The sequence below is a fragment of the Phascolarctos cinereus genome, unplaced genomic scaffold, assembly GCF_003287225.1.
Source record: "Phascolarctos cinereus isolate Bilbo 61053 unplaced genomic scaffold, phaCin_HiC Scaffold_1;HRSCAF=81, whole genome shotgun sequence".
Taxonomy (NCBI): domain Eukaryota; kingdom Metazoa; phylum Chordata; class Mammalia; order Diprotodontia; family Phascolarctidae; genus Phascolarctos; species Phascolarctos cinereus.
In genome coordinates this window covers 14,345,581-14,358,297 of record NW_027555514.1, presented here as the reverse complement: position 1 = coordinate 14,358,297, position 12,717 = coordinate 14,345,581, and positions in this window count along the sequence as shown.

The window sequence follows — 12,717 nt, the reverse complement described above, 5'->3', positions numbered from 1 at the left end:
TAGGGAGCTGTACCGAACCATTGGGTCGTGAGTCTTGGCTCTTTGTCGACATAGCATAAGTGTGATAGCTAGTTGACAAAATTAAAGAAAGCCCCAAATGTATCATTTTTCTTGTTTATCCTTCTTCATGGAGGCCTTTCTAGCAGTTTACCTTCCCAACTGATTCTTGGATTTTTTTTTTAACCTAAATGACAAGAAAGGAATTTGGATTGAGCTCATAATGATAAAATAGAGTTTGTTGTTTTTTTTCCCCAATGTTGGAGAAACTCATCAAATGACATATGGAATATATTCTCATGCTTTACTTTTTCCATGTTAATTCTAATTGCATGGAATCTAGTTCATCCTGATCCTTAGCTACCAGGAGAGCTGCAAACCCCCCTGTGATTTGATGGAAACTGTGAATGTTGCCTTTATGTCTCCTCGTCTTCCTGACTGCTTCTCCCATCTGGCACTTTCCCCATCTTTCAGATACCTAACCCTGAGGCACCCCTTTCCATGCAGTAACCCATGCTCAAAAATGATCTTTCCATCTTGTTCCCATCAACAAAACTTCATTCCCTCCCTACCCTGACCCCAGCTACCTGTCTGGAGCCAAGCACTTTAATAAATTAATCCACACAAAGGTGTGACTGACTGATGACAGGCTTAATGTCTTAGCTGGTTAGGATATTAAATGTTAGTCAGAGCCTCAGTGATATAGAATGGAAAAAGCATTGGTTTTAGAGTCAGAGACCCCAGGCTTGCATTTTGGTGGTGATTCTTTTGCTGTCTTCATGACTTTGGACAAGTTATTTACTTCCATGGGCCTCAGTTTCCTTATATGAAAAACAAGGGGATTGGACCCGACCCCCGAGTCCCCTCTTGATTTTGACTCTGGGATCGTATGATCCTCTGGGGAAGAGGGAGCTTATACCAAAGCAGCAAGGCAACGCGGGATTTGGAGTGAGGAATCTTGCTTTTGAGTCCTGGCTCGGTGACGGTCTACCTTTGTAACTGTGCATATGTCACAGGCCCCTTCTGAGATTCATTTTCCTTGTCTCTAAAATGAGGGAACTGCTTGAGGTAATTGACCTCTAAGGCTCCATCCAGGCCCAAGTTCTATGATTTATCATTTGTAAGCTAAGAGGCTTGGCTTAGATGACCTTCCCTCTTTCTCTATCTCTCTATTACCCTAATTATCTAGGCTGGTGGTCTATGGTCCTTTAACCAAGGAGCTCATCTTGCAGTTCAGAAGAGGAAGGATTTTGGCCCAAAGAAATGAAATCTCCAGGGCTGGAATTTCAGACTATAGGGTGCATGTTTTTTGGGGGGCAGGGGTACCTTCCATGTCCTTCGCATCCCACCACAGAGGAGACTTCACTTGTAAGCCAGCTTTAGATGTCATCATCTAAATAGGCAGGTAGATAGAAGGGAGTTGATGAGATCTGCTTAGGTTGCCAAGGCAGGCAAGGGATGAAATGCTGCTCAACGGCCCCACCAGGCCTTGCCCAACCTGGCCAGATGTCCTGGGCATCAGGCAGCAGCAGGTAGAGACCTCAGTGTGGCTGCAAGCTCTGCTAATGGTCTTCTTATTTCAGTTGAAGAGGCCAGTCAGCCGTAGGCCTTGAGAATGATCTATGCTTGCTGAGTAAAGCTACTTTTACATGGGTGCAGATGTAGTCAGGGATCTTCAGGCACTTTCTCCTCATTCTCTTCCTCTCCCACCCACTCAGCAGAGTTACCTTTGAACCCGAGGAGCCCAATATGGCCATGCCTCCAGTCAGGGATTGGTACCCTTTATGGCCCTGAGTCCAGTTGGCTTTTAGCCTCATGGCAGCTCCGGGCTGTGGAGATAGCCATGGGATGGGTGATGGGGCTCCTGGTGGAAAAATGGCAGGTCTTCCTTCCCCCAGCCCCTTACTCTGTTAGTACCTTTGTCCTGCCATGTCCTTAGGTCTTCCTAAGCTTCTTGAGGACTGGAATGAAGCTCAGGCATCTCTAAATCCCCTATCAAAGTGTCTTCACATAGCAAAAGCTTGATGAGTGTTTGTCAAATGGATGAGAATGGGATCCTTCCAGGGATATTTGTGTGTGATTAGGGACTGTGCAGCGCTGCTCCACCAGGCTCTCAGTTCTCTGCACACAGTAAGTATATTATAAATGTTTGCTGCCCTGAATGGAAAGGAGGTAAAAAAAAAAGCAGGGCATTTAAACAAATAGTGCTTGTTTGATATTATGAGGTGGATTGATGTTACTTTGCCAAAGTTATTCTGCAGAGTTTTGTTAAATTGTAGATGAGCGAAGTTTATAATTTTGTATTGATTTTTTTTGGCCTTTGTATATTTCAGAGGTGTTTTGAGATTCACTTACTTTATAATGAAAATAATTTATCTGTAGGTATTAAATTGAATTAAAGTCTGTGTAGCAGTCCGTCAGTTTGTTGACAAGTGTTTACTAAGTAGTTACTATGTGCCAGGCACAGGGGATCCAAAGACTAGATGAGACGGTTCCTGCTCTCCAGGAGCGTCCGTTCTACTGGGGGAAGACCTCATGTGCTTTTGTAAGTATATCCTGAAGAAGTGCAAAGTCAGCATGGGCTCATGTAGGCAGGGGAAGAGGAAAGGCTTCATGGAGAAGGCGGTGTTTGAGCTGGGTTTGGAAGGAGACCAGCAATTCGGAGGGGTGGAGGTGAGGAGGGTGTAGGGGACAGACTGTGGAGGTGGTAGGTGGTGTCCCGCATGAGGAGCAGTTTACATGGACCACAGAGAGTGAGAAGGGGAGTGAGGTGGAATGAGGCAGAATGAGGCTGGAAAGTGGGAAGGGATTTAAAAGCCAAACAGAGGAGTCCTGAGTTGATCCTTCAATCCATGGGGAGTCATTGGAGTTTAATGACTAGGGGAATGCCTGGGGCAGATGAGCACTCAAGGAAAATCCCTTTGGCAGCTCTGTGGAGGAGGGATTGTAGTGGGGAGAGGCTAGGACACCACTGTAGCCCAGGTGAGAGGTGAGGAGGGACCAAATAGGGGTGCCTATGAGAAAAGGAGACAGTAGAAATGGCCCAGTGGGGTGAAGGAGAATGGGGAGGCAAGGATAACTTTGATGTTGAAGACTGGAAGGATGGTGACTCCCTCTGAAGAAAGAAGGTGGTTTGGAAGAGGGCCAGATTTTGGGGAAAGACGATGAGTTCTGTTTTGGATGCATTGGCTTTAGATGCAAGAAGGACATTCCATTTGGACTGTGAATAGGTGGCTGGTGACACAGGCCCAAGTTCAGGGGAGGTAGACAGTAGACATCTGGGAGTCATCTGCACAGAGATGATAGTTAACTTCATGGAAGCTGATGAAATTACCGCAAGAGGGAGTGGAGAGAGAGAGAGGAGGGCCCAGGAGAGAACCTTGGGGAGACACCCGCAGTCAGGGGGCATGCTGTGACAATCCAGCAAAGGAGACTCAGAAGGAGGGACCGGACGGGTAGAAGGAGAGTCAGGGAAGAGCCATGTCTCCTCCAATTGTAAGATTTCTTTGTGGTGTGGGGGTGTGTGCCTTGGTGGGAGTGGGGGACACCCAGCTCTCTCATTGCTTCTGTCATCCAGGTTTCTGGAAACATGTATTGATCGATTTGACTTCCCCCAGTTCTTCCCCCCATCTCTCCTACCACCTTTCCAGAGCTCATGATGCTATCAGTAGATGAAGACTTGGCCAGGCCCCTCTGGGAAAGGGCAGCTAGCCCAGACTTAGAGTCACTATGGTAGGATAATCTTATTACCTTCTTCCTGCCCTTCCCAGGAATTAAAACAACTGCAAAGCTATCAGGTGTCATTTGCCTGGGGGAAAGTTCTTTTCTAGAGTTTGCCCTAAAATTTTTACTTAATTAGTTACTCAGATAGCAGAAACAATAAACACACAAATAACATTTCTGTAGCTCTTTACAGTTACCAGGACCTGTTCATACATTCTCATTTAATTCTTTAATTTAAAAAGTCATTTTTTTCAATGAACAAGAATCTATTTTTTCTCCCTCTTTCATCTTCCCTGCAATTGGAAAGCATAAAACAAAACCCTTATAACAAATACGTGTAGTTAAGAAAAACAGATTTCCACCTTGGCCATGTTGAGAAATGTGGTCGTCTCATTTGGCAGCCGGCGTCCGTCCCTCTTTGTCAGGAGCTGGGCAGCATGTGTCATTGTGGGGCCTGCAGAGTTGGGTTCCTTCATTGCATTGATCAATGTGCCTAAGTCTTTCAAAGTTGTTTGTCTTCACCAAAGGGTGTGCAAATTGTTCTCCTGATTCTGCTCCCTTCCCCGTGCATCAGTCCCTATGTGATTCTTCCCAGGTTTCTCTGACACCATGGCTTTCATCATCTCTTAAGATGCAGTAGTGTTCCATTATCTTTATACACACTGATTTGTTCAGCCATTCCCCTATTACTGAGTGCCTGCCTCATTGTCTCATGTAATTCCCAAACTAACTCACAGATAAAAAATGACTTCTGCTCCATTTCCAGGGTCCTGCTGCAGTGAGTGGTGGAGGTACAAGTCAGACCCTCTTCTTCTGTTTCTCCTACTACCCTGTGTTAACTCTGTGGCTGGTCCTACGCAGACACCAGGGAGCTGCCTTCCTAAAGGAACTGAGCTGTGAGGGTCCTAGCTGCCCCAAGGCTGCCCTATGTATCCCCCTTAAACAACCAACACATTTATGGAACTGAAGGGCCTTATGGGTACCTGCTTCTCAGCCCTTCCTGAGGGCCCCGCATTTCCATGCCAGTTTCAGGATGACATCTTAGATCACCTGGTACTGAAGCCAGGACCCAGCTTTCAGGTCTTCTGATGACCCATTCTGCGCTTCTTCCACAGTCTCTGTTCCATTTCAGTACTAGATTTCAGCCACGGTATGGGTTAAGCAGGCTCTTGTGGGTTGGCCCAAGAAACTAACCAGTGTGTATAACATTATTTCTGTGGGAAAATGCCTTTCGAGTTCCAAACGAAATTCTGGAATACAAACTATTTGGAACTTTATATTTTCCAAATTAGAGATTGCTGGCAGACTATTTGTTAGTCTATATAGCATGGCCATGAGGTGAATAGTTGATGCCTTGATTGATTCCAGCTGTTTACTGGGGCACCCTGAGGGGGGACAGCCTGAAGCCAGGATGAAGCACTGGTTGATATTTGGGAACAATGTTCTTTGGTTGATGAAGAATTCCCAAGAAAGTGGGGCAGGCCTTCTCTGAGACTCCACTGATCCCCTCCCTTGGTGGGGACGGTGGCCCATTGGAATCACTACAGCCCTGACAGCAAAAACCCTTTGATATTCTCAGAAAATGCAAAAAATAACCCACCGTAGAGTAGAGGCTTGCCCCCTTCAGCCTGATGGAGAGGGGCTGCCGGGCAGACAAGGAAGGGAGAGCAATAGAAATACAATAAAAATATCCTGGTGGAAATAATCGAAACAAAGGGTGCCCTTCTTTTGGCCTTCTCTTTCCAGGAAGGGGGATTGAGAAGCATGAAAACCCCCCACAACAAATGGAGGAGGGGGAGGCGGTCACCTTCTATGGCAGTCTACAAAACTGATGTCTCCTACCAGGAGTCAGAGAGAGGGAGGGGACAGCTTCCACATTCGCCGTCGAATGACCCCTCTCTGGCTTTACTGGGCTTTCCCCCTACTTGGGCTCTCTTTATGAGATCTTTTGGGGTTTGCCCCTCCTGCCTCTCCTATTATTCTTGACCAGATCAACTGCAGGCTCTTAAGAAAAGTCTAAACTCCCTCTGTCTCTATTCTTACAATCCTACGAATGTCCTGATCGCTGGACAAGGATGAATGAGTGCAAAGTCACCTAACCCATTGTATGTGGTGCTGTGATTGGTGAGTTGTTTTCAGTCACATCCCATGCTTTGTGACTCCATTTAGGAGATTTCTTGGCAGAGACACAGGAGTGGTTGGCCATTGCCTTCTCCAGCTCATTTTACAGATGAGGAACTGAGGCAAACAGGGTGAAGTGACTCATCCAGGGTCATATGGCCAGTAAGTGTCTGAGGCTGAATTTGAACTCATAAAGATGAGTTTTTGCAATTCCAAGCCCAGTGCTCTGTACACTACGATGCCACTAGCTGCCCTGACCTACCACTTGTTGCTGACCACATGGAGGCATCTACCTACCGGCTCTTTAATGATCCATTGTAGAATTTTCCCAGGGAACAAAGCTAAGCTCACCACCCTCTACTTTGTAGACTTTGTTTTCTTCCTTTTTTGTCCCTCCCTGGTTTTGTGGTACCTCTCCCGTCTGCAACACCCTTCCTCCTTGCACTCATAGGGGCTCAGCATTCATACCTGACCTTTCTTTGGGTCCGAGGATGTAGTTCATCTGAGCTGGGTGACTGGCATTCATCTAAGGTTACTTTCCTTCCTGATACGAGGTAGCAACTCCCCATTAGCCCTTTCAGTTTGGTTGTTTCCAATGCGAAGATCATTCTCCTTGGCAGAGGAAACAGAGGAAGAATAAGGATGGGCAGCTCTGCCTTCTCTCTGGAGTTAGTTATCATGGTCCCCTCTCCCAGTGAGCAGGGGCCCAAGCCCTTCTTTGGACCTCCTTTTTCTTCCCTCAAAACTTTCTGTTGGAATGTGTCATGTGAGCAATTACTGGACATTGTTAGTGATTTATTAGTGATGTCCCTGAACTTACATTTTCTGAATATGATGAATTCAAATTTAGTCCTGTATTTTCTTTCTTTCTTTTATTTTTTTGGCTAGGCAGTGGAGTTAAGTGACTTGCCCAAGGTCACACAAGCCAGTAAGTGTTATGTGTCTGAGGCTGGATTTGAACTCAGGTCCTCCTGAATCCAGGGCTAGTACTGTATCCACTGTACCACCTAGCTGCCCCTTAGTTCTATATTTTCAACAACAAAAAGATCTTACAGGCAGGCAAGGAAGGGATGCCATTGACTGCTGTGGAGGGAATGCCCACAACCTGAATTCACAGATCCATTGGAGTTCCCCATCAATGTACACTCCTGCATTAATGGAGAAGGCTGCATATGTTCCTGGGCATCACTGGGTCCAGTCAGCCAAAGGGCATTGTTGCCTAGATTGGAAGATGCTGAATTCCCTAGGGCCCCTTGAATCTGTGCAAGTGAAATACAAGGATGGGGGCTGGGGTGGGGGCTCTGATCTGTTCTGGGAGAGAATGACGGGACCCTTTTTGGATAACTACTCTGATGTTCCTTTATTTTGAAATAGCTGGTAATTTTGTTGTGCCAAAAAAGAGGAAGATACCCATGTCCCCATGTCCCACCACCCAAAGACACCCTTGGAGGCCCTTTACAATGGAGGCTCTTATCTTTTCCTGTATCCTGGACCCCTCTGGCAGCCAGTCTGGTGAGGCCTCTGGACCCCTCCTCAGAATCATGTTTGTAAATGCGTAAAATAAAACATAGAGGATTATATTGGAAACCAGTTACATATGTTGAAATACAGTTATCAAAATATAAAAAACTCAACAAATTAATGGATCCCAGATTATGAATCTTTACACACAGTTAAACTTTACATGCAGTAAAAGGATAGGAGATGGCCACAAGGGATTTGCAAAGCAGAGTGGATAAAAGTAGGTGAGGAATCCAGCTTTCCTGGTGGAATGTCTAGGTAGAGATGGTCCATTGGACACTGCGCTTGGAAGTGTAAACAAGGAGCCAGGGGTGGAGATCAGGGCTAGTAGTTCAGATTTCAGGGTTGTAGGACCCTTAATTTTATAGATGAGGAAACCTAGATCCCTTCCCACAGGCGTTGATATCTTGGGTAGCAGGCACTGGTTATTCTCTGCATGGTTTGTGTTCCCTAGTTCTTTGTGGTCTCTGCTGCCAGTCTGCCCTGGGCTGCTATCGTTAGGGTCCTGATACAGTTGCCTTCCTCTCCAGGGTTCTCCCTTCATTCTGTCACCACTATGACCTCTGCCATCCACTCCTACCTCATCTGCTTCCTCCTAACCTATGGCGGAGTGGGCCGCATCACCTCTTTCTCCTCAACCCCAGCTCCCAATAAATTTGCCCTGGGTCTCAGTTCTCTCAGGTCAATTAATCGCTCATTTATTAAGCACCTACTGTGTGTTAGGCCTGTGGTGGTCCAGAGAGTCACATTGCATAATAGTGGAAGCCATGGATGTGAATGAGAGGGTAGAGAGATGGATGAAGTGGAGAGAACTCAGCCCAATGGTCCTTGAAGATGTTTGTAGAGAGAGAAGGAAGAGGGACTTGAGGAAGGCGCAAAAGGTCTGTGAGGACTCCAAGAAGGACTGACCTCGTGGTCCTCAGGCCCCTCACATCCCCATCTCCTGATTGGTTGTTTTTTTTAAAAAAAACTTTTTGGGGGGTGGAGTAGGCAAGTGGGTAGAGAGCTGATCTGCAAATCCATTTAAATACATATTATCAATAAGATATTTTAAGCAATGTGTTCCCTTAGTTGCATAATTCACTTTCTTTCTTGTTATTTTTGCCTTCCCTCCCCCACCTGCATTTGTGGGTGATATTATGTTAAACCACCATAATCTGGCACAGTTTCAGTTATAAAACCGATTAAACAAAAAAAAAGTGAGAGTAAAAAGTAGCACTCCATCCCAAAATACCCCAAATAGTGGAAGAGTAGCTTGCCTGAGGTGTTTCCTCTGTTGGGGGGAAGGGAAGGGCCCAGGGCCTGGAGGGCAGGTGAAGATGAAGGCAGCAGGGAGCAGGGCAGAGGCAAGACTATGCTGAAGGCTCCCCCCCCATAGCTGGGCGCCTCTCTTCCTTTCCCCACTAACTCTAGTCTCTGGTGGGGGAGGTGGGAAGGGAATAGGCGTTTCTTTTGGCCTACATCGTGCCAGGCACTGTGCTAAATGCTTTGCACGTATTTGGTTTGAATCTCAAAGCAACCCTAGTAGATGCTATTATTATCCTCATTTTACAAAAGATGTCTCTGGCCATATAGCTAGAGAGTGTCTGAAGTTGGACTTGAATGGGTGTTCTTGGCAGGCAAGCGAAAGGCAAGCCTGGGCCTCGGGCTCACTCCTTAGTCTGGATTGTGGTGCAAGAGAACCCTGGGACCTGCCTGAAGAGCCGGTCACAGAGCCGGTCACGGAGCCAGTCCCTCCCTGGTCCAGCCACACTGTCTGTGGCCTCGATTCGCCTCTTTTCTCTTGGCTTTACCTGTCTGAAGGAGGTAAGCAATCAAAATAAGACACTGGCTCAGCTCTCCAGAAGCCTCTCGCCCAGGGGTGGGGAACCTGCAGCCTCCAGGCCACATGTGGCCCTCTAGGTCCTCAAGTGCGGCCCTTTGACCGAATCCAGACCTCACAGAACAAATCCCCTTCATAAAGAATTTGTCAAAAGGCCGCACCCAAGGACCTGGAGGGCCACATGTGTCCCCAACCCTGCTGTAGTTTAATTAGTGCTGGTGGCATCTGTGGTGGCTGGGGGCAGCTAGATTATGGGGTTGAAATCGATGATCCATCAGCGGGCAGCATAGGCATTTGCTTTGTCTGTGCCAATTTGTTACGATGGGTTTCTTCTTTTATTCAGTGGAGGCGGGCGGGAGAGAATCAATAAATCAATATACACTTACTGAGCCCTACTATGTGGCAGAACCTGCGCTAAACTGGGGATGCAAAAAGAGGTAAAAGACAAACACACACGTATAAATAAAATCTCCTACTTATAGATTATTACTGTATATGACATATAAAATCTTTTGTTTATCTATATGATTACTAGATATATAAGCAACTGTATATATATATACACGCATATATACATATGCATATACATACACATATATACATATACATGCACACACACACACACACACACACATATATATATATATAATCTCTGTGCTATATACAAGATAAAGAACTAATTAACAGAGGGAAGACTCTAGAATTAAGAGGGGTTGGAGGGGGCTTGCTGTAGAGGGTAGATTATAGATGGGACTGTAGTCCGTGTGGAGGTGGGAAAGTGTTCCAAGCATGTTGATCAGCCGGAGAGAATTCCCAAAGCCAGGAGATGGAGGGTCTCATTCAAGGGATGGCTAGAGGACCAGTGTCACTGGATCGAAGGTGTAAGAAGCCTGGAAAGGTAGGAGGGGGCTAGGTTATGGAGGGCCTTGAATGCCAAATAGGGAACATTTTGTATTTGATCTTGGAAGCCCCTGGAGTTTAATGAATAGAGGGGTGGCATAGTTCAACCTGCAGTTTAGGAAGATCACTTAGGTAGCTGAGTGGAGGATGGATTGGAGTGGGGAGAGAGTAGGGGCCAAAAAAAAAAAAGCAGGCTATGACAAGTAAACAAATACATACAAAACAAGCTATATGCAGGACGAACAGTGAATCCTTTACAGAGGGAAGGCACTAGAATTAAGAGGCACTGGGGAAGGCTTTCAGTAAATAAATCCTTGTTAATTGTAAAAATTATTAAGAAAAAATAGAGAGATGATGTCTATAGCTCCTTCCTGTCTTCATTTTCCCTGACATCCATGCTACAAAATAACTTATGGCCCCATGTGTTTGCTCTGCTGATTCACAGAGCAGCAGATAGAGCTTTGTAAGAGTGTACACGGGTAAGCGCTTGGCCAAAGGAATTTTTCCAGTGGACAAACCCTTCTGCTTCTGTCTACCAAGGTCAGGTTGTCAAGTCCTGAGACCATCTGAGTCAAACTGGGAGATTCGACTGTGTCATTGATGAAACGCATTCTTCATTTCAGTAAACAGAGTTCTGTTGTGCAGCTGACTTCAGTTTCCCCCAAGAGAGATGAGTTCATGATAACAACGGCGAGTATGTCATGGAGATTCCAGGAATCACAAGTGTTTCACATAGAAGATTTATTAGAAACTAACATGACATAATTGATAAATCTGGAAAAATTCTACCCAGGAGCCAGGCTTTTGTTTTCCAGAGGCTTAATATTTAGCATTGTTTTTTTTTCTCTCTCTATTGCTTTTTCCCAATTGGATTTTGCTTGGCAAACTAGAGGTTTCCATTACTGACTTCAATCATGTCCATCAGGAGAAGATCATTTTGTAGTTGTGTGAGGTTGTACCCCCCCAAAGCCTCTTCTTGTTCTTGTACACAACTTTCTGAATGATGGCCTTGGTGGAAGTGGAATTCACATTTAGCTGGAAAGTCAAGATTTGAGAAGCTGACCTTGCAACTGGAGGTGAGCCAGCACTTCTAAATTCTGGGGAAAATGAGGTAATGAGGGTGGGATGGAGCTTGAAAGGGAGAGGACAGATGCAATTGGTGGTGTCTGGGAATGGAGGAATTCTGAGGGGTGGCTGGAGGTGTTTGGTGTTCTAGCCTTCAGAGTTGAGTAGATGACTGTCTGGACTTCGTCCCTGCTTAGAAAATTGAAGAAGAGAGCTGAGCTCTTGAGAGGTGTAATCTCTCCAAAGGCAGGTTCTCACCCTTTGGACCTATTTCTAAATGGCTTGGAATTTCCCTGTTGTTGGATCAATGATGACCCTATATCTGGTTGGGTCAAACACCTTGGGAATCCCTGTTTTGCTGTTGTTCTGAAGGGGAATCCCAGAGACTCTCTGACCCTCAGTTTCCTCTTTTGGAAAGTGGGGATAGCAGGTGTACCACCTCATAGTAATTGCTCAAACTTAGTGAGTATATTTCTTATGCCTTAAGATGCTTTAATATAAAGCACTTTACCAAATTATCTCATTCAGTTTTAGGACAGTGGATAAAGAATTGGTCTCAGAGTCAGGAATACCTGAGTTCAAATCCCACCTATGAGCATATTGCTATTTGCCTCTGAATAATTCACTTTGCTGCTTTCTGAGGCTATAATTGCAGATCTATATCGGTAGATGGAATGTCCTACTCAAGGAATGCCCTAAACTGATAAAAACACAGGTGTCAACAATCCACACTCACAAATACATACACCCCTACACCCCTACAAACCAACCCTGTGAGGTAGGTTCAATTCCCATTTTGTAGAATGAAGAAGCAGAGAAGTGAAGTGTCTTAACGCAAAGTCCCACCACTAGAAAGAGTCTGAGGTGGGATTCCACCCTAGTTCTTCCTGACTTCCAGTTTCCCATACTGTCCTTGCTGTCTCTTCCCTTAAAGAGCTGTTGTGAGGATTAATGAATCAGTAAAAGCATTGGGTAACTGCAAAACTCTGGCTGTTCTAGAAATAATCCCTTTTGAGCTTGTGAACAAATGTTCTCCTGCCCTCAAACAAAAAGTCTTATTGAGATCTTTTGTTTTAAATCACAATCATGTCTTGTTACATACCCCTCAGCCAACGAGCATTGAGCTCTTTCTTTGTAAAGAAGTGAAAAGAGATAAACAAAAACTGTCTGAGGGTGTATGCAACATTCTGGCCTTGTAGCCCCCCCATTTCTGAAAACTTTGTCTGGTGGTGTATGCAACATTCAGCCCCAGCCCCCCCATTTCTGTGACGAAAGGAGGGGGTTACGTTTTGTGATCTTTTCTCTGGGACCATCCATTGGCTTCTTGAAGACTTGTTGCTCTTTGTGATTTTAGGTTGGTGTTTTCTTTTTGTGAACATCTCTCTTCTAGCCTTTTGACTCTCAAATCACGTTTTCCTCTCCCTTCCACTTCAGAAGGAGACGCTGAGGCCAGAGTCCCAGCTGTCATTGTCTCTGTCAAGCACCATTTGATGGTTTTCCAGTCTTCAATAGATCATGGCTTGACAGTTTTGCTCCATTATGTCCCTGGGAAAAAAAAAACCCTCAGA